Source organism: Oryctolagus cuniculus, chromosome 3 (assembly GCF_051225735.1).
Source record: "Oryctolagus cuniculus isolate XC-2025 breed Fujian yellow rabbit chromosome 3, ASM5122573v1, whole genome shotgun sequence".
Classification (NCBI taxonomy): domain Eukaryota; kingdom Metazoa; phylum Chordata; class Mammalia; order Lagomorpha; family Leporidae; genus Oryctolagus; species Oryctolagus cuniculus.
This window is the reverse complement of record NC_142869.1, coordinates 80,509,318-80,536,031: the sequence shown is the minus strand read 5'-3', so window position 1 is coordinate 80,536,031 and position 26,714 is coordinate 80,509,318. Positions and strand designations below refer to the sequence as shown.

At 39.4% G+C, this 26,714-nt stretch overlaps 1 protein-coding gene across 4 annotated transcripts in view; it reads left to right on the top strand.

Moving 5' to 3' along the window:
• The first annotated feature begins 4,806 nt into the window (after positions 1-4,806).
• TANK (TRAF family member associated NFKB activator) overlaps positions 4,807-26,714 on the top strand; it is a 90,177-nt gene continuing 68,269 nt past the window's right edge. The window contains exon 1 of one of the 4 annotated variants that reach the window (XM_070070763.2): positions 4,807-4,960. The gene's annotated coding sequence lies outside the window, so the exon portion shown is untranslated. Of the gene's footprint in view, positions 4,961-16,519; positions 16,708-26,714 lie in introns of those variants that run through there. The other 3 variants (XM_008258661.5, XM_008258662.5, XM_008258660.5) reach the window with 3 other exon arrangements.

The following is a 26,714-nucleotide window of genomic DNA, read 5'->3' as shown; positions in this document are numbered from 1 at the left end:
TGACATTCCTGGGGCTGGTTTTGTGGCATAGTGGGTAAAGCTGCCACCTGCAATGCCAGCATCCCATACAGGCACCAGTTCGAGTCCCAGCTGCTCCACTTGTAATCCCGCTTCCTGCTAATGGTCTGGAAAAAGCAGCAGAAGATGGCCCAAGTGCTTGGGTCCCTGAAACCCATGGGGGAGACTCAGATGAAGTTCCTGCCTTCTGGCTTTGGCCTGGCCCACCCTGGCCATTGTGGCCCCTTGGGGAGTGAACCAGTACATGGAAGATCTCTCAGTCCCACTCTCTCTGTAACTCTTTCAAATAAATAAATATTAAAAAAGAATTCCCAAATGATACTCATTCACCATATATTTTGGTAGTTCCTAGAAAGAAGGAACTCATCACCTTCCAAGGTGACTCATCCTGTGACTATTGGAATGTTGATTTTTCTATAATAAACCAAGATTTGTCTTCCTTGTAGGTCCTCCACAGTGTCCTACTTTTATTACTATTTTCAAAAATAATAGACCTGGGGCTAGCGCCGTGGCACAGTAGGTTTATCCTCTGCCTGTGGTGCTGGCATCCCATATGGGCACTGGTTCTAGTCCCGGCTGCCCCTCTTCCAATCCAGCTCTCTGCTATGGCCTGCAAAAACAGTGGAAGATGGCCCAAGTGCTTGAGCCCCTGCACCCACAAGGGAGACCCGGAAGAAACTCCTGGCTCCTGGCTTAGGATCGGCACAGCTCCAGCCGTTGCAGTCAACTGGGGAGTGAACCAGCGGATGGAAGACCTTTCTCTCTGTTTCTCCCTCTCACTGACTGTAACACTGCCTCTCAAATAAATAAATAAAATCTTTAAAAAATATAGGCCTAAGGTACTTCTAAAATGCTCACTCTATCTGTATACCTCACAGATTTATTTTTTTTAAAGATAGATGCCAAGAACACTAAGATGGTGTGTATCATCAAAACTATAAATAATCCTCTATAACATTAAAAGGCAAATTAATATTTTTAGAAAACTCTTGGTGACAAAGCTATGGAAATAAGCAAAAAGCCACAAGTTTAGCCTACAAGACATCAGAGCAAACTTATTGAGAATACAAATTCTTAACCCTTGATCTTTTCACTTGTTCAGACTCTGTGTACTAAGCACCTCTTAATGAATGTCCCTAGCTCTAAAAACTGCCTCTGCCCACACAGCACCTTGTACCAAGTCCTGCTCTTGTCTTTACTAATGGGCTGAATAAAATGTTATTTGCGTGTCTGTCTCTTCCTTAAGATCATGAGCTGTTCAAGGACAAGAAACACATTTTAATAGTCCCTGAACCTGGCATAGATCCTAACATATAATAGGTAGTAAAAGTTTATGGAATAAATAATTGAACAAGCATGCTAACTATATTTCCCTACTGATATAAGGCCAATTACTAATTTGCAGCTTAAGTAAAAGAATTGTAAAGAGTAAAAATATTTCCCCTATCTGACCTCATCCCTCCTTCCACCAAATCCCCTTCATCCATGCACTGTACCTAGAAATTCCATTAAGTGAGGACACATTTAATTCTGTAAGTAAGAGATAAAATGTACATATTACTACTGGAGAAACAGTATTTTGGCATAAATTCATATTAAGTTGCAGATTAATAATATTAGCTACTCTCTCTGGTCCAGAGATGTTGGGTGGTGGTGGAAAAGAGTATCATCCCTATTGGGCCCAACCTTTCATTTACAGTGAGATATTACTTGTCATGGTCAGTCCTGCTGTGGCCATGGGCCAATAAAACCCTGGAGCCTCAGCCCATCAGCAAGTAGAGCCTGGAAAATTCTGTTGCTCCCACAAACACTATGCATGCCTGGAACACAGATTCACCCTGCAGTTGTCTGTGTTATCTGAATCGAGTTTCCCAAACACCCACCCCGTGCAGCCTAATTTCTGGGCCAGGGTTGAAGGTATCTGGATCTCTCTATCCCTGAATTCTAGTTGTCAATTAAGAAACTCAGCTTTCCTGCTCTCCACTTCCTCCAGGAAAGACTTTGTCTTCTTAAGTAGACCCCTCACACAGGCCTGCCCTGAGAACCCTGCTGTACCTTGGTAGTGATGTCTTCATTCTAAGCTTAGGAACTGCCTTGTCCAGTTAAAACTACGTGAATGAACCCGACTTTTGCCTCCCACCCTCTAACTTGGACTTGAAGCCCTTTCTTTATTCCTTTCCGGGCCTGGTCATTGCACTTTAATCCTTGACAATCCTGGCTTGGTGCAGGAGTTTCTGCATTTCTCTCTGCCATGGTCTCATAATTTATGACTCTGAGAGGGGAGGAGGGTAGGTAGGGAAAAGGGAAAGGAGGCAGGAGAGGGGTGAGGGGAAGAGGAAATAGGAAAAGAAACCACTAAAGACAACAAAGATGAAAACTTGCATCTGCCATACCTATTTGCCTAGAGACAGAACTGGTTGGTGGCTTGGGTTTCAAATGTCTCAGAATTTCTCAGAAATTCTCTCACAGAATTTCTTCAAAAAGCATATCTAACTAGAGCCTCTCTGTCTTGGTATCAGGTTGGCCCAGTAGCAAGGCCCAACCAGGTTGAGGTCAGCATACCCAGGACTATCCACTTCTTCAGGGGCTTATGTGGCCATCAAGTTCAATCATAGAAGTAAATAGAAGGGGGAAGGGGGATAAGGATGAACAGACCAAAGAAAGGGGCATTTCCCAGCTAAGAGAAGAGCCCTGCTACTTTTTAAAATTCTATTCATTCAGAAATGTAAATTCTTTTTTTCTTTTCAACTTTTATTTAATAAATATTAATTTCCAAAGTACAACTTTTGAATTATAGCACCTTTCCCCCATAACCTCCCACCCACCTGCAACCCTCCCATCTCCCGCTCCCTCTCTCATCCCATTCTTCATCATGATTCATTTTCAATTATCTTTATATACAGAAGATCAATTTAGCATATACTAAGTAAAGATTTCAACAGACTACACCCACACAGACACACAAAGTATAGAGTTCTGTTTGAGTAGTAGTTTTACCATTAATTCTCATAGTACAACACATTAAGGGCAGAGATCCTACATGGGGAGCAGGTGCACAGTGACTCCCATTGCTGATTTAAGAATTTTATTTATGACATCAGTAATCACCCGAGGCTCTTGTCATGAGCTGCCAAGGCTATGGAAGCCTCTTGAGTTCGCCAACTCCAATCTTATTTAGACAAGGCCACAGTCAAAGTGGAAGTTCTCTCCTCCCTTCAGAGAAAGGTACTGCCTTCTTTGATGGCCCATTCTTTCTGCAGGGATCTCACTCACAGAGATCTTTCATTTAGGTGTTTGTTTTTTTTTGTTTTTTTTTGTTTTTTTTTGCCACAGTGTCTTGGCTTTCCATGCCTGTGAAACTCTTATGGGCTTTTTAGCCAGATCCAAATGCCTTAAGGGCTGATTCTGAGGCCAGAGTGTTGTTTTGGGCTTTTGCCATTCTATGAGTCTGCTGTGTATCCTGCCAGAAATGTAAATTCTTGAGAAGTTCTCTTTTCACCAGTGACTATCTCACTTTTTTATTGTTTTCTTTTTGCTATTTTTATTCTATTAAATAGGTTTTATTTTGCCATAGCACCAAAGGACATGCTGTGCTTGATATTTTATCAGTACAACAGTTATAAAGCACATATTGTTAAAGGAAATGTAATGTTTTACTTTATGTTAGATGAATATATGGAATGTTTTACTCATAAGCTTACTCAGTGTTTAGGACACTTTCAAAATTATTTTATCATAAGAAGCAAAATATCAGTCTTATTTAACATGTAAGTTTAAGAGAAGGCAGTGCTTTAAAAGTAGAGGAGTAGAAAAGAAACTTCTGACCAAGAGTCAGAAGTTCTATATTATAGTCCTTTTACTAATTGTGGAACTTTGAGTATGGCCTCAACCTCATCTACAAAAATGCAGGAGCTAAACAAGGAGACAGCTCATTTTGCTAGTCTATTTTCAGTTCAGTAATTTGATACACCAAGAGTATAGTACAGTTAAGAAAGAAAGAGAAAGAAAAAAAGAAAGCACTTGGATTCAAAAGACTCAGAATTTAATCTGAGTGCTACTTCTAACTTCCTTTTTGACATTGAGCATTTACCCTCTGTTTCCTCATCTGTAATAAAAAGGAAATGGAACAGATGGCGTCAAAGGACATTTCCAGCCCTAAAATTTTATAACAAAGAAAAATGTCTGTGGTGCATATGCTGCCTTCCATTTGCACATAAAACTTGATGTTTTGCTCCAAGTAGCCTCAGAGAAATGCACGCATTTGTGAAGCATTTCTCCAGTGTGCTGTAATACACACTCGTCCACACAAAGAGCAGGCCCTAGTTCTCAAAGCAGAGAAGCTGTTTCAAGAGGCTTTGTTTTACTCCTGTTCTGAGTACCTGGGATCAGTCTTGGAAATGCAGCAAAAATCATTATTAAACTAGTCTTCGTCTTCATCTATAGCCCTAAAGCAGACATCTATACTCAAATTTGATCTTTCCCTGCTATTTATAAATAGACTGCTTAGGTGAAAAAGTGACTTCTTAAAGTCTATTAATTCATTTATCAAATAAACTTCCTTTCAAATGTTCTTACATGAAAATATGCTAATACACTATTTTGAGTTTATAATTTCTGACTTTTTGTTAAAACACCTTAACTATTCAACTAAAGTATCTCTGCTTCAAAAGGAAGTCAGAGCTACAGTCACGGGTGGTTTACAGAATATTTTCTGGTAGTCTTTTCTTCATTTCAATATCTTGCTATGATTGGCTGCTGGTAGCTACAAATAAGGAAGTCTTCTAGTCAGGGGATTTCTCAGTGGAAGTTCCCAGTTCAACACAAGGGAGAGCTCAGGACAGTTTGGGCAGCATTGGTAGAGCTTGTGGAAAAAAACTTCCAGTCTTGCCTTCATCTTTAAAGAGGAATAGTCTGTGAAGGAAGATTGTGACCTGGAGAAGAGGTAATCGAATTTTAGCAGTTCTTAGATTCTCAGCCTACCAAAGTGGCCTGAATGTCTATAACTGTAGTGTTGCATATTTGTTCCACTGTTGCTTTTTCTAAGTGAATACTTTATTATATGATTCAGTAATGTCCTTGTATTCATTGTCATAGTTAGAAATTGCCCTTTAAAAGTTGGGTCCCTAGCGAAGATCCAAGGAAATTTGATTCTTTTCTAACTATTAAGATATAATTTATGCCTCTACTTCAAATAATTGTTTAAATTTATATCTGGAATATAAGTCTTCTACACTGAGCGATTTTTTATTGCATAATATAAGACTGAGAGATACTTGGCCTAAATTAAATTGTATATGGTTTAGTAGGTTGTAAATTAATATTATATGTATTCATACTTTTTGTTATATTTTAAAAATCAATTCCAATCAGATCCAGTATATGTATTCAAAATTAAGTTACATTTAATATTTTTCCATTTCATTAGAAACCCATTTCATCACACTAAAGTATTAAGCTTACAGACAACCCTGTATTTCCTATCTTAGAACATTTAAGCTAACACAATTATAGTAATCTAGTCTTATTTTCTTACCAACTGGCCTTTTTATTTTCCTGATCAAACATGAATATTAGAGGTGATGTACTATTTTCTTAAGAATAATCCTAGGAAAAATTGACAGATCAAAAAAATTAAATATCAAGAACCATTGTCACTGTTGCTACATTAACAGCTGCCACATGGCATGCCTACTGGACGAAAATGATCACAGGGTCGTCTAGAGCAAGAGCTCAAATATAAATTCGTACCACTTCTTTTTCCATGGCTTTTTATTCATTACCCTGCCCTTCCTTTTTACAACATTAAAACAATATTTGAAGGTTATCTTGCAGCAGGATGGAGAAAAAAGGCAAATGACTTCACTGAGTTCACAGAGCAACCACATCATTCCTAGCAGCGAGGTCTCCCTTGTCACTTGGCCAGCACATCTCCACACTCTCTCCAGGGTACACTTTACACCGCATGACAGACACACTGGAATGCCTCCATGCAATAAGCTTCAGAATCAGGGCAGGACTTGGGGCTGTATACCTAGTCCAACCTGCCTGAGGTACTTGTCTAGCTGCCTACTGGGGCCTAGAATAAAGTCCAGTTATTTCTCTTAAACATTTATGACCATGAAAGAGATGGCTAACTGGATAATTCAAAATAAGTCTGTTAAGTACCCTTGAAAAAGTTCTGGTGAGAATTTCATAAAATTTCTATCCTAATTTGAGGGAAATACTCAACCCACTAATATAGAACCTTCCTGCTGGTGAACTTCCAGGTCTCTGAATGTATTAAGGCCTCAGTGAACATAAGGTTCTTTGTTGTAAAATGTATTCCAATCGATTTTGTTTTAGCTTCTTCCTTGTATATCAATAGTATAGGCACTATCTTGATATTCTTTGCACCGTATTTTCAAATAACTGCTGTCATATTGATTTCAAAATTTTATCTTTCAGTCATTTTGACCCCCTATCTGTTGTAAACTATTTTATGTAATTCATAAATATGATATCTAGTTAGAAAAATATGTCTCCTTTCTTTTTTCTTGTCACCACATTGGCCAGAACTTCTAGAACAGTGTTTAATAACAGAAGAAAGAACAGTCAGTCAACCTTGTCTTGTTCCTGATCTCAGTGGGAATTTCCCTTGCAGTTAACACTAAGAATGATGTTGGCTATTGGTCTGGGACAAATACATTTATCATAAATACCAAAAAACTACCAAATGTCATAGTTCACTACAGGCATATTAAAGAAAAAAATCAACACTTCATGTTAATCTATGTCTAATATGGTTTTGGTTTCATTAAAGAGAACTGCATGATTTTTCTACTGCATATAGTATTGTGCTGTTACACACAGTATAGCAATTACATTTTTTTTAAAAAATCTTGTGATCAAAAATCATGTTATAATGCTTCAGTAATAAAGATAGGATTATAGTTATACACTATATTATGTTACTCTGATTAAAATAATTAGTTGATCAAAAGAAACCAAACTAAACCTACAGATTTCCACTTTTTTCTCTTTAATCCACATGCTTAGACACCTCTCCTCTATAATTTTGGCTTCACAATTCAACTTAGAACTCAAACTAGCAGAAAAGAGCAAAAACGATGTAGCATAAGCCAAGAACCCTATCCAGGCAGAGCAACCAAATAATTCAAAGCAGATGTTTCGATGCTTTATGCAAAAATCTTTCCTTTTATGACAGTGCTAGCTGCAGACAACAATTCAGTTATAACAAGTAATTGTAAGCAAAATGCACATTCAAACTAGTTAATCTTATATCCAATTCATATGAAGAAAATACATTCCAAAAAATAAAGATTGGTTATTTACTGAGAACTTCTACATTCCCATTTATAAGTGATATTAATGTGTATTTTTATTATTCTGGAAATTATAATTAATAGATTTTTAGTATTAAAGATTTAGGCCAGCTTTATAAGGTAAAATAACACAATGCTTCATATTCTGAAAAAGTTTAATATGTTATCTGTTCCCTGAAATACTTAAAGAACAAATTGATAACACCATTGGCCTTGGCATCATTTTGGAAGCAATTTTTAAAAAGTTTTTCTAATATTTTCTACTATTATTGATTTATTCTGGCTTAAGTAATATTTTTTACTTAAAGTTATTCTTTTAATCAAATTTTTCAAATTGTTGTCATACCTGGTATTCTCACACATTTGAATCACCTCTATAACTTTTTGGATAATCTTTTTTCATTACTCCTTTGTCCATTTATGCTTTATTTTTTTCCCCTAATTGGACTTGTCACAGAGCTCACCTTTGGGATGTACCGATTTTATAGTAGGCTTTGTTTTTTAAATCATTTATCTTTGTTTAATCATTATTAATATTTTCTTAAAGCTGTTTTTGGACTATTTTACTTTTCACAGTTTTTCAACTCAATGTCTGGTTCATTTATTTTTATTTTTATTTTTATTTTTTGTTTTGTAATGAAAATATTTAAGGTTAGTATCATTTTAACTATATCTTACAACATACGATATGCTATATTTATGTTAGCATTATTTTACAGCTTTACTTCTTCTTTGACCAGGAGTCATTTAAGGTAAAGGGTTTTTGAAATTAATTTTTTAGAACAACTTCAAATTGAGAGAAAAACTGAATGCACACTACAGAGAGTTCCCATATATCACTCAACCTACTTCTCCTCACCATGGAAGAGAGTCCCCAATTTTGAACATCTTTTATTAGTATGTTCCTTGTTATAACTAAGGAACTTATACTGACAAATTATTGCATTCTAATCAACCCAAAAGGAAACACTGCACCATTAAGCAGTTGCTCTTTTCATTTCCACTCCCATCAAACCTTGTCAGTCATTGATATGTATTCTCTTTCTATGGATATATCTATTCTGAATATTCTGCTTAAATGAAGTCTACAGGGTATGGATTTTGCTGTCTAACTTCCTTCACTTAGCATGTTTTTGAAGTTTATCTATGTTGTAGCATGCATCACTGAATAATATGCTACTGTATGTGTATACTACATAATATGTTTATCTACTCATCTTTGATGAAGAGGGTATTTGGGGTAAATTTTTACATTTTGACAATTGGATATAGTGTTACTGTGCACAGGCATTTATTCCTATTTGTTTGAGTACCTATTTTCATTACTTTGGGGTATATACCTAACAGTGGCATTGTGAGATTACACAGTAATTATATGTTTAACATTTTAAGGGATCACAAATTGATTTCCACAGTGGCTGAACCATTTTGCATTGCCACCAGTAATGAATGAAATTTCCAGTTGCCCTACATTCTTGTCAACACTTGCCATTTTCCATCTGCATTTTTATTATAGCCATCCTAGTGAAGGGGAAGTGGTACCTCACTGTCGTTTTAATTCGTATTTTCCTAAAGGTTACTGATGTCAGGCATCTTTTCATGTGCTTGTTAATCATTTATATATCCTCTTTAGAGAAATCTGTATTCAAGTCCCTTACCCATGTTTTCATTGAGTTACCTATTTGTTGTTGCATTGTCAGAATTCTTTATATATTCTGGATTCTAGATACTTATCATATACATGGTTTAAAAATATTTTCTCCCATTGTGGGGGTTGTATTGTCAGTATGTTGGTAATGTTTTTAATTGCACAAGTTTTATTTTTTATTAAGTTCATTTATTTTTCTCTTATTTGTTGTTTTGATATTATATCTAAAAATCCATTGCCAAATCCAAGATCATGATGACATGTTTTTGTGTAGCCAGTGCTATAGTACTGCTCTTTTATTTAAGCAATTGGTTAATTTTTAGTTAGATGAGGTCCAGTTTAATTTTTTTGCATGTGATTATCAGTTTTCCACCATCATGCATTTAAAAGAGTACTTCATCAAATGGTTTTGGCACCATGTAAAGGTTTATTTCTAGACTCTCAATTCTGTTTCTTTGGTCTATATTTTGATTATTGTAGCTTCACAAAAGTATTGACATTGGAAAATGTAAGTCTTCAAAGCTTGTTTTTCCTGTTCACTATCTACAATTCCATATAAATTTGAGGATACTTGAAATTTCATCTGAATTGGGAAATCAGCTTGTCCATTTTTGCAAAAAACAAAAAGGTCACTGGAATTTTTATAAGAATTGCATTGAATCTGAAGATCAGTTTGGGGAATATCACTATCTTAATGAGTTTAAGTCTTCCAATTGATGGACATGGAATGTCTTTCCACTTAGGTTTTTCTGACCATATTTTCAGCAATTTTTTACAGTTTTCAATGTACAAGTCTTCTTACCTCTCTAACTATTTATTCTGAGGCATTTTATTCCTTTAAATGTTATTGTAAATGAAATTTTTTTTATTTTATCTCATTTTAGGAGAGTACATCACTGGCCGACTTTTTGAATGTTTATTTTGTACCCTGAAAGTTTGCTAAATTTTTTTTATCATCTCTATTAGCTTTCTTGTGTATCTTTGGGATTTACTATGTGTAGGATAAGATCATTTGAGAACAGAAATAATTTTCCTTCTTGTTTCCCAAGTCGGATGCCTTTTATTTCTTTTTCTTATCTAGTTGCTCTGGCTAGAACTTATTGAACAATGTCGAATAGCTGTTGTGGAAAAAAGTGTCCTTGTCTTGTTCCTGATCTTGGGGTGCTAGAATTTGGATGTGGTTTGCCCCTAAGGGTCCATGTGTTGTAGGCTTGATCTTCAGTGTGCAGGTGATGTGAAACTTAAAGAGGTGAGGTCTAGTGGGAGGTCCTTAGGTTACTGAGGATATTGACCTCAAAAGAGATACGAGTCTTCTGGACTAAGTGCTCATTCGAATGAGTTGTATAAAATCCAGAGCATGATTTCTGAGTTGTTCTCTGACTTTTTTTTTTTTTTAAGATTTATGTTTTTATTTGAAAGGCAGAATTGCAGAGACAGACAGAGAGAGAGAGAGAGAGAGGTCTTCCATCCGCTGGTTCACTCCCCAAATGGCCACAATGGCTTGAGCTGAGCCTATCTGAAGCCAGGAGCCAGGAGCTTCTTTTAGGTCACCCATGTGGGTGCTGGAACCCAAGCATTTGGACCATCTTCCACTGCTTTTCTCAGGCCATTCACAGGGAGCTAGATTGGAAGTGGAGCAGCCTGGACTTGAACCAGTGCCCACATGAGATGCTGGCACTTCAGACAAAGGTTTAACTTACTAAGCACAGCTCCGGCTCTGGTGTTAATTCTTAAGTACTGGGTAAAATTATGACTGACAGGGCTGGCATTGTGGCATAGTTGGTAAAGTTGTCACCTGCGATGCCAGAATCCTTTATGGGTACTTGTTCAAGCCCAGGCTGCTCCACTTCTGATCCACTTCCCTCCAAATGTACCCTTGGGGCCCTACATCCATGTTGGAGACCAGAAGAAACTCCTGGCTCTGGCTCTGGCTCCTGGTCATTGTGGCCATTTGGGGAATGAACTAGCAGATGAAAGATAGCGCTCTCTCTCTCTCTCTCTCTCTCTCACGCTCTCTTTCTCTCTAACTCTACTTTTAAATAAATAAATCTTCAAATAAATTTACCAGCAAAGTCATCTGGTCTTGGATTTTTCTTTCTTGAGAGGTTTTTGACTATTGACTCAATCATTTGTTACAAATCTGTTCGAATTTTCTATTTGTTCTTGATTCAGATTTGGTAGTTTGATTTCTAGGAATTTATATATTCATTTTACCTAAATTTTATAATCTGTTGACATACAACTGTTCCATAATTTTATAATTTTTTTAAATTTCTATTTGGTTAGTGGTTATATTCCCACTTTCATTTCTGATTTGGTTATTTTCTGTCTTCTTTTTTTTTTTGTACAACTTTATGTGGTTTGTCAATTTTATTGATCTTTTCCAAGCCTGAATAGTTTTTCATTGATTCTCTCTTCTGTTTTTCTAACCTCTTTTGTATTTATCTCTGCTCTACTCTTTATTCCTTCTTTCTGCTAGTTTTAGATAAAGTTTGCTAGTTCATTCAGGTGTAAAGTTAAGTTACTGATTTCAGGTCTTTCTGCTTTTTGTGTGTGGAAATTTATTGCTATTAATTTCCCCATAATATTGCTTTCATTGCATTTCACACGTCTTGGTATGTTGAAATTTCGTTTTCATTCATCTGTAAGCAAATCTTAACTTTGTGATTTCTTCTTTGACTCACTGGTTAAGAATGTGTGGCATAATTTGCACATTTTAATGAATTTTCCAGTTTTCTTGTGCTATTTATTGATTTCTAGTTTCATTTCATTTTGGCTGGAGAAGATATTTGTATGATTTCTATCTTTTTATTTTTTTAAAGATTCATTTATTTATTTGAAAGGCAGAGAGAAAAAGAGAGACAGAGAGAGGTCTTCCATCCGCTGGTTCACTCCCTAAATGGCTGCAGTGGCCGGGGCTGGACCAGGCTGAAGCCAGGAACCAGAAGCTTCTTCTGGGTCTCCCATGTGGATGTAGGGGTCCAAGCACTTGGGGCATCTTCTGCAGTTTTCCAGGCACAGTAGCAGGAAGCTGGATTGGAAATAGAGCAGCTGGGAATTGAACCAGCTCCCATATGGGATGCAGGCACTACAGGCAGAGACTTATCCTTCTATGTCACAGTGCCGGCTCTGATATCAGTCTTTTTAAATATATTGAGCTTTTGTTGTTGTTGTTGATCTTGTAATTGGGTCTATCCTGGAGAATATTCCACATGCATTTAAGAAAATATACTTTGGTTTCCTTGGGTGGAATGCTCTATATATGTTTGTTGGGTATAGTCAATTAAAGATGTTTGTTGGGTATAGTCACTTACAATATTATTCAAGTTATCTATTTCCTTTTTGATCTTCTGTTTTTCTATCCATTATTAAAAGTGGCATAATGAAGTCTCCAATGATTATTGTAGCAATGTCTATTCTTCCCTTTAATTGAGCCAATGTTTATATATTTTTAGGGCCCAAGAGTTTGGTGGGTATATGTATATAACCGTTACATTTTTCTAATGAATAACTATTTTGATATACAGTGACCTTCTTTGTATCTTGTAGCAGTTTTTTCTTTTTTTTCTGACAGGCAGATTTAGACAGTGAGAGAGAGAGACAGAGAGAAAGGTCTTCCTATCCTTTGTTTCACTCCCCCAGATGGCTGTTATGGTCGGCAGGCTGCGCCAATCCGAAGCCAGGAGCCAGGTGCTTCCTCCTGGTCTCCCATGCAGGTGCAGGGCTCAAGGACTTGGGCCATCCTCCACTGCCTTCCTGGACCACAGCAGAGAGCTGGACTGGAAGAGGAGTAACTGGGACAGAATCCGGTGCCCCAACTGGGACTAGAACCCAGGGTGCAGGTGCCACAGGTGGAGGATCAGCCAAGTGAGCTGTGACGCCAGCCATTGTAGCAGTTTTTTGTCTGGAAGTCTTATTTGTCTATATTAGTGTAGCCATCAATCTCTCTTTTAGTTACTATTTTCCTGGAAAAAGTTTTTTCCTACTGTAAATTTCATTGATTTGTGTCTTTCTATCTAAGGTGAGTCTCTTATAGACAGCATGTAAGTCAATTATCTGATCATGTATGATTCATTCTGTCAAGCTTTGCCTTTTGATTGAAGAAGTTGAGCTATCTACATTTAAGGTGACTACCAACAATAAAGTACTAATACTTCAACCACCTTATTTACTTCCTCTATGTCTTACTACATTTTCCTATCCTCAGTTCCTCCATTACTGCCTTCCTTTGTATTTAACTGATTCTTTCCAGTTTAATACTTTATTCCCTACTCATTTTATGTACTTATTTTTAGATATTTTATTATAAGTTATCATGAAGATTACAATTAACAAATTAAATTTATAATAACCTCATATGAACTGATAGTTTCAGTAATAAAAACTCTATATTCCTATACAGTTTTGTATATGTGCCATTACAAATTATCTTTATAATGCTGTGTGCTCATTAATATAGGTTTATGAGTTTAATTGGTTTTAAGCACGAATAGTAAGGAGCCAAGCACTTGAGGCATCATCTATTGCCTCCCAGAATATGCATTAGGAAGAAGCTAGTTTGGAAACAGAGATGGGACTCAACTTCAAACACTCCATGATATGGACTGCAGATGTCTTAGGCAGCAGTTTAACTTGCTGCCCCCCAATGCCTGCCTGATGGACTGATTTTATCCTTGATTTTGGACAAATAATATGTCAGTCTTGCCATTGCATGTTTTGTGTCTTTACAGATTTATCCAACTTTTTTGTATTACTTCTTGCCTCCATGCTCCTCTTACACTAGCATCTTATATTTCAAGCAGATTCTTTCCATTAACTTCGGATAAATGATTTTTCAAAGTGTTTGTCTTCTTTGTATTTTGAGGATTCTCCCTTATGAAGCACAATATTTTCAAATGGATGCTTTGTCTTACATTTCCTTCTTCTCCTTGTGTAGCCCTTACTAATTAGATATGCGACTTTTCCTTGGTTCTCATTATCTGATTGCTTTTAGTTCCTCAGCACAGATTTTGAGCTGGAAGGACAAACAGACATGCACAGTTCATAGTTAACTTTTCATGTGAAACTGGCATTTATCAATTTTGTTACTGTGGGTGTTTGGCTAAGGTAAGATTCCTTACCCTTACTGCCTAGTCATTTTACTATAAAGAGGAGAACTGCTGGTGAACCAGAAACAATTATTGGTCTTTTCCTTGATAAATAGGAACAATATATGAAAAATGAAGCCTCCAAAAAGTCAAACAGCCAGATCTGTCTGCTTAGCCCCTTTCCTTATTGGCTACACATGCTTGGATAGAAATCATCACATTTATCCACTCCCGTTGGGTATTATTGGTATTTTCCAAACCATAGTTCCAAATTGGATAATAGAGAGTTCCCCTTTGGGGTACAAAATATTAATTAGAGATCACACATTGTAGTAAAGCAACTGTCCAATTCACTAGTAGGCACCATGAGGTAGCTTCCTTACCAACACATTTGCTTGCCTTCAAACCACAAAATACATGTTCATTTCAACATCAGAGATCTTGCAGTTGGTGTAAATCTTATCAAATTATGGTTTTAACTGCCTGCCAGCAGGCTACAACTACTCTTATGGTACTTTTGTCCAATTATTACGGTACTTTTTGTGCAATTATGGTACTTATTGTACTTTTGTGTACTATTTAGGGAAAGTACTTCTCTGAGAAGCCTTAGACTGAAGGGGCAAGGCTTGGCAAATGAGTACAGCCTGCTCAACATACAGAATAGCCCTAAACAGCAGTCTTGACTTCCAACGTTATTATGAATGCTCATATATTTCAATTTTCACAGGCATTTTAACTGGAGAATCTGAGACACAGACAGCCAACTCACATGTCATTTTAAATAAGTCAACCAGATTCCATTTATAATAGTATTTTAAAGATTTGGCTGAGATCGTACCTGACACTGCAAGTTGTAGTAACTGATTATACTGGTAGGTTTCCTTGTTCTTAGATTTATATTCAGAACTCCCCATAAAATATTAAGCAACTGTAAAAATAGCTCCCAAAATATTTTTAATATGCCTGTAGTTCCTCATTTTCATCCCATCATACCCCACCACCAATGACACATCACTGCATACTAACTTGAGGTATTTAATAACATAAATGAAGGAATACTAGAGCACAATTATAGCACTCTATTAAAAAGATTATTTCTCAAATGAATGTCTCAAGTCAATTCCCCAAACTTCATTAAAGATATCATATGTCAATTGTAAAAAAAAAAAAAACACAACTGATCATCATTATAGGAAAAATGCAAATTTAAACAACCATGAGGTACTACTGTTCATCTATTAGAATGGCCATAATCCAAAACATTGACAACACCAGATGCTGGTGAGAATATGGAGCAACAGGAACTCTCATTCATTGCTGGTTATAATTCAACCATACAGCCATTTGAAAGAGAGTGTGACAGTTTCTTACTCAACATACTCTTACCATACAATCCAGCAATCACATTCTTTGGTATTTGTTAAAGGAGTTGAAAAACATGTCCACACAAAAACTTACACAGGGATGTTTATAGCAGTTTTTTCATCACCACTCTGATGAGGAATGTTGATAACAGGGGAGGCTATGCAATGTTGGGGCAGAGGGATTGCTAAAAACCTGTGGGCTGTACTCTCATTGTGTTCAGTAAACCTAAAATTGCTTCAAGGAGTGATGCATTGTCATGTTTAACTGCTTGTTAAAAGCAAACTGTTCAACTGCTCAAAATAATATAAGTTTCTGTTTAAAAAAAAAGTTGTAACTATGTTTTGGCTTTGATTTCTAAAAGTAAGCCCAATATTGGAGGTAATTGGGCAGAATGCACTGCAACTTAGCAGGTTTTTAAATCCTCAGACTTTCTGGCCTAAAGAAAGAAGGATAAATGTCCACGGTTCAGAAATACAGGGAGAACCTGAGGCAGCCTGAATCTGATCCCTTGGCTTTTAACAGGGAAAAGATAGATACTGAAAGAAAACTAAAATTTCTATCTTGGAGAGTATGCAAGCATTGCTAGGAAATGGAATAATGGGGAAGTTTTAATTCCTGGGAAATTTTCTGGTAAAGCTCAACTTGCATGTCCCAACCACTCCACTTCAGCAAGTACATTTAGTGTAAAGTATTACTAGTTGGGAAAAAACACAAACGCACATGTGTGCATGGGTGTGTGCGTGCATGGGTGTGTGCGCGAGGGCACGCGCTCCTGGTGTTTCTCAGGGTGTTGGACTTTAATCACCTTAATCACATACACAAGAGGATCTATTGACCATGCAGGTTCCTGGGCTTACCTCAGTTGCCTGACCTGGAGTCTCTAGGGTTTGGTTGGTGAAACTACATCGTAAGCATCCCAGGGGATTCTTGGGTCCTCTCAACTCTTAGACACGGTGATGTGTTCCACCTGTTTATTTACTGTTTGAAAAAAAAATTCCTCAAGTGACCTTTCCAAAACTTGTCAGCGGATTCACTTCCGCAGCTCAGGTTTTCCCGGCGTGGCGGGGCGGGGCTGAGCCGAGCCGAGCCGGGCTGGGCTGGGCGGGGTCGGGCAAAAGGGGCCCGGCCGGGTGGAGGGTGAAGAGTTAATGGCTCCGCCAGCAGCCGCTGCCCTCTGAACTGGAACGGAAAGCAACTTCCGGTTGGAGTCCCTCAAACGGGGGCCGGCGACCGGAGGCGTGAGAAAAAGTGGCGGAATCCTTGAAGTGTGAGTAAGAAACTGCGTGAGCGAATTGGCGTGTCCGAGTCCGTCGAGCGAGGAAGGGGGACTTGTGTGTGAGAGAGCGACAGGGACGCTGTGGCCGCGTGGGCGCCGCAGGGAGAGAAGCCGAGGAGCTCCCGGGGACCGCGCGCTCGTAGCGCGGGGAGGGACTGGTGCGGGGGCAGGCGCGCGGACTGGTGTCCTGTAGCTGACGCGGGAAGGGCTTTCTGCTCCGGGGACGTCGGCTCACCAGCTACAGCCCCCGCCCCGACCCAGCCCAGGATCGGCCCTGGCAGCTCTCGGTGACCTCCTGTTTCGCTGTTTTGCCGGGGAGCTGCGGCTGGCGGGGCCTGCGGTGGACCCCGTCGGTAGCGCCCCTGACTTCCCCTAGGGAGGACCGCCTCCCAGGAGCAAGTACTGTCCTCGTTGCTGTTTCGAAAACTTCTGAGAAGGTTCTTTCCGTTGTTTTCCCCCAAGGGGGTTGCACAATTCTGCTCTTATGCTTTGCTGTGAGGTGTCATCATAGCCGTTGTCAGTGAGACGTTGGGCAACTTCCCAGAGGGTCGCAGAGGGGCTCGGTGGCCCGGGCAGAGGGGGCGGAAGTGAGCGCTGCCGGCGGTGGGAGCCTCCAGGTGGAGCCCCCTACGCGGGTGGAAACTGACCAGCAAACGAGTTGCGGGCGCAAAAAGCTTGTGCTTGTCAAGAAGTGGAAACGCCGGGTTAGAAGGATCCCCGAGGCGTGTGCCTGTAGCCAGCCGCAGTCAGCCAGCCTTGCTGTGTCAGTCACCTCCCAGGAGGTGCTTTGGACAAGTGAGAAGTGGTGGTGAAGGAAGTGAGGCGACATGAAATTGAGAGAACCCGATGTGCCTTCCTGCCCTGCTTGGAGTACACGTTGAAAGAGGTTGCAGAGAAGCAAGCGCTGTTTTCTGTTGAAAAAATTATTTTGTTCCCCTCTTGGTCGGGGCAGGACACCCTCAAATGATAGTACCGTGTATAAAGCCGAAAGTGAAACCCTTTTAAGTCCTGTGTTCAGCCATGTAGCCCTAGGCATTTTGCCTCTTTTGTAGGTGCATGATCGTGTTATTTCATTTCCTTATGAAAGCTAGATGGTCAATGCTTCCTGGTCTGTGATCTGCTTCCACCGATTTTTAAAAACTATGATGGAAATCTTGCCATATGTACTTCTAGTTATTGTAATATGAGTGTGGTGTTCCCTAGTTTAGATGTACCACTTAATGTGCCTTATCTGTGTATTGTCCAATATTAAGTAATTTTTCCATTTTTCATTAGGAAGCAGATATGTTTGTGAAATGTATGGCAGATATTTTCAAGAACTGTCAGCCTTTTGGTTTAAAATGTCCAGGTTTTAGGGCCGGCGCTGTGGCATAGCGGGTTAAGCCAACGTCTACCATGCCGGAATCCCATTTGGGCATTGGTTCAAGTCCCAGCTGCTCTACTTCTGATCCGGCTCCCTGCTAATGTGTCAGGGAAAGCACGGGAAGATGGCCCAAGTGCTTAGGTCCCTGCCTCCCATGTGAGAGACCTGTAAGTAGCTCCTGGCTCTTGACTTTGGTCTGGCCCAGCCCTGGCCATTTTCAGCCATTTGGGGAGTGAACCAGAGTATGGAAGATCTCTCTCTCTCTCTCTGTAATTTTGACAAAGTCAAAATTTTCAAATAAACAAATCAAGATTTTAAAAAAGTGCCCAGGTTTTGTAGTTCATAAGGGAAGGTAGTCCCCAGTCAAAACTTAGCTAAAATTTTCTCCTGTATTCATTGCTTCCACCCATTTTTATGCTTTACTCATTAACACATCTGAAAATTGTTTTTGAACATTGCATATGATCGCTATTCATTTTCCTTCTTTGTTTTTGAGAATGGATAGCCATTTTCCCTGAAATCAGTTATTTCACAATTGACTAGAAATACCTCTTCATAGTAAATTCCCTTGTGTATATGTGCTTTTTTAAATTTTAGATTCATCTGTTGCTTTATATGTCTCCTCTTTTACAAATACCAATCTGCTTTGACTATGGCACTTTTTAGTAATTCATAGGGCAAGTCCCTTTTCACTCTTCTTTTTTGAAACTTTCTTGAATATTAGTGCATTATCTTGCAGATAAAATATAAAATAAACTTCATATACCATTAAAAAATTCTTTGGGGAATTTTAACTACTATATTCTCTGATATTTTGTCACTGATATGTAGGTGAGTGTGTTTATCCAACTTTCTGAATTTATTACCTTTAATGAGGAGTTTCTCTGGGCTAGCATTGTGGCACACAATGGATTAGGCTGATGTCTGTGGCACCAGCGTCCCATATTGGAGTGCCAGATCCAATCCCAGTTGCTCTTTTTTTTTTTTTTTTTTAAGATTTATTTATTTGAAAGTCAGAGTTCTACACAGGAGAGGAGAGGCAGAGAGAGAGAGAGGTCTTCTATCCGCTGGTTCACTCCCCAGTTGGCCACAACAGCTGGAGCTGTGCTGATCTGAAGCCAGCAGCCAGGAACCTCCATCGGGTCTCCCACGTGGGTGCAGGGGCCCAAGAACTTGGGCCATCTTCCACTGCTTTCCCAGTGCCATAGCAGAGAGCTGGATCCGAAGTGGAGCAGCCAGGACTCGAACCAGCACCCATATGGGATGCCGGCACTGCAGGCAGCAGCTTTACCCGCTATGCCACAGCGCCGGTACCAGTTGCTCTGCTTCTAATCCAGCTCCCTGCTAAAATACTTGGGAAGGCAGCAGAGGCTGGCCTAAGTGCTTGGACACCTTCCTCCCATGTAGGAGATCCAGATGGAGCTTCTGACTCCTGACTTTAGCGTTGACCAGCCTCAGCCATTGCAACCACTTGAGGAGAGGATTAGCAGATGGAAGACCTTTCTGTGTGTGTGAGTCTGTCTGTCTGTATGTCTCTCTCTCTCTCTATCACTTTGCCTTTCAAATAAACAAATCTTTAGGGGCCGGCACTATGGTGCAGTAGGTTAATCCTGTGCCTGTAGTGCCTGCATCTCCTGTGGGTGCCTGTTCTAGTCCCAGTTGCCCCTCTTCCAATCCAGCTCTCTGCTGTAGCCTGGGAAAGCAGTAGAAGATGGCCCATTTACTTGGGCCCCTGTACCCACGTGGGAGACCGGGAAGAAGCTCTTGGCTTCAGATGGGCCCAGCTCTGGCTGTTGTGGCCATTTGGGGAGTGAAGCAGCATAGGGAAGACCTTTCTCTCTGTCTCTCCCTCTCATTCTCTGTAACTCTACCTGTCAAATAAATAAATAAACTCTTAAAAATAAGCAAATAAATAAAAATAATCTTTTTAAAAGATTATTTAAAAATTTCTCTTGAATTTCCTGGGAAAACAATCACTTAAATATAAAAATCATATCTCTTCCTTTATACATCATTCTGCCTTTAATTAATTGCAAACTTCTCCAAAATAGTGATATATATAATAGCATTGATTCTGGCCATCTTTATCATCTTTATTAATTTGGGGATGTTTTTACTATGTCATTAAATATGAGGTTTACTATTAATCTCTAACAAATTCTATTTATAAAAGAAATTTTCTTTAATATTTCCATCTTTTTAGAATTTTTGTAGAAAATGGATGTTTGGTTTGTATCCAAAACCATATTTTGGCAGGGATGGGGGAGGGTGGTCTGTTTTCATTGGCTAGCACTTTGAGAACAATTTCAAGTGATAGATATTGGGTGTTCATTTGGTGTGTATTTACATATGTGTGTGTGTGTATATTTCTTGTCATATTATGACAGGTTTTTTTTTTTTTGTATCAACCTAACTAAACATTTGTAGCAGAAATAGAAATTGAATTCTGTGAAATGATTTTTTTTTCTTCTTTGTCCTATTAGGATGATGAATTATTTTAGTATCTTTCCAGTTTGTGAACCAGCCTTACCCTTGGTCATGGTGTAATATTTAAGCAATATATGGGTTCCTTTTTGTTAACAATTTTACTTAAAATCAATAATTGAGTTTCATCTATAGATACATTATTTGCATTATCTTAGCTAAGTTTTGATACCACGTTTATGCTGTTTTCCTAAAAAGAACTATGAAGAGTTACTTCTTCCTCTGCTTAGAAGTAGTTTTAAAAATTTTTATGTATTTATGTATTTATTGGAAAGGCAGAGGACTCACCAGTTCACTGCCCAAATGGTCACAACAGCTTGGAGTGTGCCAGTCTCCAGGTCTCCCATGTGTATGGTAAGGACATAAGTACTTGGACCATCATCCACATCTTCTCAGGTGTATTAACAGGGAGCTAGATCAGAAGCAGAGCAGCCAGGACTCAAACAGGTACACCCATACGGGATGCCAGTGTTACAGATGGTGACTTAACCTGCTGTGCTACAATGCTGGCCCCTTAGAAGTAATTTAAATAGCCTAAGAACAGTGTTCTTTGAAGATCTGAAAGAATTCACTCTTGAAACTGTCTGAGAGTACATTGCTCTTAAGAAAGAGATATTAGCAAAACGGTACAGAACTTGAAAAGAAAAAAAAAAAAAAACTGGGGCCAACACTGTGTCTTAGCTGGTAAAGCTGCCACCTACAGTGCTGACATCCCATATGGGCTCCAGTTCAAGTCCTGGCTGTTCCACTTCTGATCCAGCTCTCTGCTATGGCCTGGGAAAACAACAGGTGGCCCAAGTCTTTGGGCTCCTACATCCACATGGGAGACCTGGAAGAAGATCCAGGCTCCTGGCATTGGATCATCCCAGCTCCGGCCATTGCGGGCATTTGGGGAGTGACCCAGTGGATGGAGGACCTTTCTCTCTCTGCCTCTACCTCACTGTAACTCTGCCTTTCAAAGAAATAAATAAATCTTAAAAAGGAAAAAAAAAAAACTTGAAATAGATGAAAGGACCTGACACACCAATAATATTGAGACAACAAACTGCATTACTAACCCCTGATCATCCCTCCCCAGTCCTGCTATATTTTAGTTCTTCCATGCTCATGAATAAACGCATCTTAGATAGGGTCAGTTTCCTTTGTTATCATTAGCTTTCCAATTTTGTTTGGATATTTCTTACATTCAAGATAATAGCCAAGCTGACATTGTACTGTAGCCATATCCCACAAGGGGTTCTAAATAAGCAAGGGAGAGCATAAAAAAGCACAATGTGTGCTTAATATGAAGGGAAAAACTTTAGAAGAATTTAGGTATGTGTGGTGGGTACAAATGCATGGAGCAGGGCTAGCTTCCAGGGAATGCAAACTAAGCATCTAACAGAAGCCCACAGATTTACTCGTCTAATAGTTTACCTAGATAGTAGTTTTAAGTCATCTTTGGTAGAATTATTAACTCTTTAAGTGATTGATTGTTTTAAGCAAGTTTTGTGTACTTTCAAGAATATGACCCTAAGCAGGTAATGTAATTTAGCAATATATATCTGTGAGCTGTGGAGGATACCTCAAGATACTCATAAATTAAAAGCAAAAATAAATATTGACATGATTGGAAATTGCCATATATTAAAGAAAGACTGTGTTTTTAAAAACATAACCATTAGGGCCGGCATATGCCAGCATACCTTGTGAGCACCACTTTGAGTCCTGGTGGCTACACTTCTGATTCAGATCCTTGCTAATGCACTGGAAAAGCAATGGAAGATGGCCTAAGTACTTGGGCCCTAAGTGCTTGGGAGATCCAGATGGAGTTCTAGGCTTCTGGCTTCAGCTTGGTCCAGACCTGGCTGTTGCACCATTTGGGGAGTGAACCAATGGATGGAAGATCCTCTGTTTCTTGTGCACGTATACCAGTTACTTTATGTACAATAAAGGAATGGGGAAGAGGAAATGAAAGAATGGAGAAAACTGTGCTGCAGTAGTCAGGACATGATGGAACCCAGTTGCAGTTTTCTAGTTGAGAGTGTGTTCTTGGTTTGTAAGGACAGAGTTCTGGAGTAAAGCAATGGATTCCTTTTTTTTCTCTCTCTCTCTTTCTATTCTTTCTTTATTTATTTGAGAGGTAAAGTTACAGACAGAGAGAGGGAGAGACAAAGGTCTCCCATCTGCTGGTTCACTTCCCAAATGGCCGCAACAGCCGGAGCTGGGCTAGTCTGAAGCCAAGAGCTAAGAGCTTCTTTTGGGTCTCCCACACCAGTGCAGAGGCCCAAGGACTTGGGCCATCTTCTACTGCTTTCCCAGGCCATAGCAGAGAGCTGGATCGGAAGAGGAGCAGCTGGGACTAGAATTGGTGCCCATATGGGAGGCTTAGCCCACTATGGCACAGCGCCGGCCCCGTGGGTTCCTTTTTCAGTAGACACTGCCTGTCTGCTGCTGGAGCACATCAGTTGTATCTTCACGAGCCATTTTCAACATGGCAGGTGTGTCTGATTCATTGATTGGCTGCCCGTCAATCAGACTCTGATCTACCTCATTGACAAACCCTATTTTTCACAATAAGCTTTCGTTAGTTTACTTAGTGGTGTATAATCTTAAACTGCACTGTAACCATCCTGCCCTACCACCTGCAAATTAATATGGTACATGTTCTCAGTCTTGACTCCTCCCTTGGGCTTTTAGTCTACCATGGTAAGCGCCAGAGCCTCCTCAGCTGCCGCTTCACAAAACAGGTACCAGGTCCACACCGAACAAGCATACAAGCGGAAGAAGGAGGAATGACAGAAGAAGGAGGCAGCAGCAATGGACCCATAAATATTTCTTTTTAAGAAAAAAAAAGTTTATGTGTTTATTTGAAAGGCAGAATTAGGGAGACAGAGCGGGGAAGACAGAGAGAGATCTTCCATCTTCTCTTTCAGTTGCAAAATAGCCACAATCCCCCAGGCTGGGCCAAACCAAAGCCAGGAGCCTGGAACTCCATCTGGGTCTCCCACATGAGTGGCAGGAGCACAAGTACTTGGGCCAACTTTCATTGCTTTCTCATTGCATTAGCAGGGATCTGGATTGGAAGTGAATAGCTGGATTTCAAACCAGTGCTCATATAGCATGCCGGTATCACCAGGTGGTTTAACCTGCTGGCCTCATCACCAGCTCCATCCAAAATATTCCTGCAGAGCCTTACTTTAAGTGATTTATGAAAATGAATTTTAAATATTAGCCATTTTTAAATTTTTTCATTTATCTTTATTTTATATGAAAGGCAGAGAGACAGACACAGAGAGCTCTTCCATCTGTTGATTCACTCCAAACACCAACCGCTAGGGCCGGGCCAGGTCAGAACCAGAAGGTTGAAACTTAATCAGGGTCTCCTACATGAGTGACAGGGAACGAAGTACTGAGCCATGATCTGCCTTCCCAAGGTATGTATTAGGAGGAAGCTGAATCCAATATTAAAGTGGAATTCAAACCAGGCACTCTGATATGGAATGTGGTCATCCCAGCCAGCATCTTACCACTGCATGAAATGTCTGCCCCTAGCCATTTTTAACTTGCACAGCCCCACTCCAGATTCTGATACAGCCCCTACTCAGAGGAAAGGATGTCCCTAAAAGATCAGTCATGTATCTAAGCCCAGCTAAGTGAGCAGTGCCATGTCTGTGTTTACCTCAGGGTGTAGAATGTCACATGTCCTGTTTCCCTTCTGGTGTCATACTGTTTAGTTACACACTTGAACCTGTAGCATTTGATAAACAGTGTGAAGGAAAACAGTAAGCCTGAACCACATACCAAAGTTACAGACAGTGCTGTACTGCATATAACATAGTGGCTATACTATATAGCCTGGGTGTGTAGAAGTCTATACTATCCAGGTTTGTGTAAGTACACTCTGATGTTTGCACAGTGACAGAATTATCTAATGATGCATTTCTCAGAACATGTTTCAGTTGTTAAGTGACACATGAGTGTACTCTGTAAGTACTAGAGGAAAAAAGGAAGTGAAAGCAAAACTGAAACTCTTATGGGTGTGGTCTTTTATAATGAAGTCTTCAAACTTTTCTTCAAAGATATCATAGAGAGTTTTACTACTTTCTGAGATTCTCTTGACTGGAGAGGTTTGGGATTACTTAGCAGAGTTATCTTTCCTTGTTTATCCTGATACAAACGGCTAAGAAGCTTACCGAAGAAATATAAAATTTGGCCGGCGCTTCGGCTCACTAGGCTAATCCTCCGCCTGCGGTGCCAGCACCCCAGGTTCTAGCCCCGGTTGCTCCTCTTCCAGTCCAGCTCTCTGCTGTGGCCTGGGAAGGCAGTGGAGGATGGCCCAAGTACTTGGGCCCTGCACCCGCAAGGGAGACCAGGAAGAAGCACCCGGTTCCTGGCTTCGGGTCGTTGTACCATGCCGGCTGTAGTGGCCATCTAGGGGGTGAACAAATGGAAAAAGGAAGACCTTTCTCTGTATCTCTTTCTCTCACTGTCTAACTCTGCCTGTAAAATACATATATATATATATATATATACATAAAATTCAAGTTCTAATTGGAACATAGAAACAGATGTAGTGTGATGTGCTATAGGTATGTCCATAACCAAAGTTTACAACCTGGGAATGAGACTAGAAATGCAAGCTGCTGTCTGGAGAATTGGCTGCTTGTGTTACATAACTGTGATTAAAAAATAGAAAAGGATCATAAGTAAATGTTAAGAGTATAACAGTTCTCTTCCATTTCTTTTTTCAAGTAAGAAAAACACATATTTTTTAGTGCCTTTAAAGGTATGCCTTAACCATCAAAGACAAAGGACATCTTATTTATCTGTTAGTGCTATGTTATTGACTGGTTTTCTGCCTTTTGCTCCTGATGCTTTTTGTGGATGGGGAAGCGAACATGTAAGTAAGATATAGAAAAAAAAAAAAAAAGCTGTATCTTTTACTCAGTTATTCACCTCTTTGTCTGCTAAGGTAGCAACTTTTCTGAAACAAAATGTGAACTCCAGTTATTCAGACCCAAGGGGTAGGAGAAGACTGGTGGCTTTCTTTTCTAGGGTACAGTGGAAGGGGTAACAGTTACTCAAGGAGATTTCCTTTCTCCATCCTGAAACTGCTTTAGATTTGCATTGGTATATCACCTGGCAGAACATTTACCCAGAAGTAGAATATACTCAGCAGTGAGGGAAACCTGACAGAGAGGATTTTCGTCCCTCCCACATTTGTCTCTGCCGCTCTGCCAAAACACTTTCTAAAAGAACAAATCATCCTGGGATGGATACTACCTTTATACCTATTATTTCTTCAAACTTAGAATTCCAGTATACTCATATGTAGCTGAACAAAGTTCATCTATTCTAATTGAGCTGTTTTTGGAAGTAGAATGTTTGGTTCCTTCACCTTCAGCCTCAGTGGACTTCCTGAAACACCATTACTTACCCTCGATTATTACTTTCTTTATCCAGGCTATCATTTGGTAGCATAACATACTTAAAATACTGCAACAGTGAAATGAGAAAAGTTCGTCTTTAAAGAATAGGGAGCGTGGGGAGGATTGTAGTACCTGTTCAGAATGATTCAATATCCAGATAGTAGTAGTCCCAGAAAGGGATAAAAACAAAGAAAACTGCCAAAGAAAAATTCTAAGAACTGAAGGGTGGAATTTCCTGCTTAAAAGGGCCCACCAGGCACCTACTGTGATGGAGGTGAGTAGTCCACGACAAGATATGGTCCTGAAATTTCAGGCTGAAGACAAAGAAGAAAAAAAATCCTGATAGATTCCAAAGAGGAAAAACAAGATTAGGAGACAGAATGAAAGTCAGCTCTGACAAAAACAAATAGAAGCTAAAAGGCACCGTAGCAAAGCTTTCAAAGTTCTGAGGGAAAGCTACTTCTAACCAAGAACTCTTGAACTGGCCAAATCATCAATTCAGTGTGAAGGTAAAGATATTTTCACTTATGCAGGGTCTCAAAACTTTACTTGCCAGTCTCAAGAAGTCGCTGGAGTATTTCCACCATTAAATGGAAGTATAAAACAAGAAGGAAAAAATATTGCAAATACTGAAAATGAAGGATACAATTAGAGAAAGACCTGGACGAAAGGAGTCCTCAAATTCAAGATGAGGAAAGATCCCAAGATGAAAGCTTATATCAGGCAGAGAGAGCAACCAA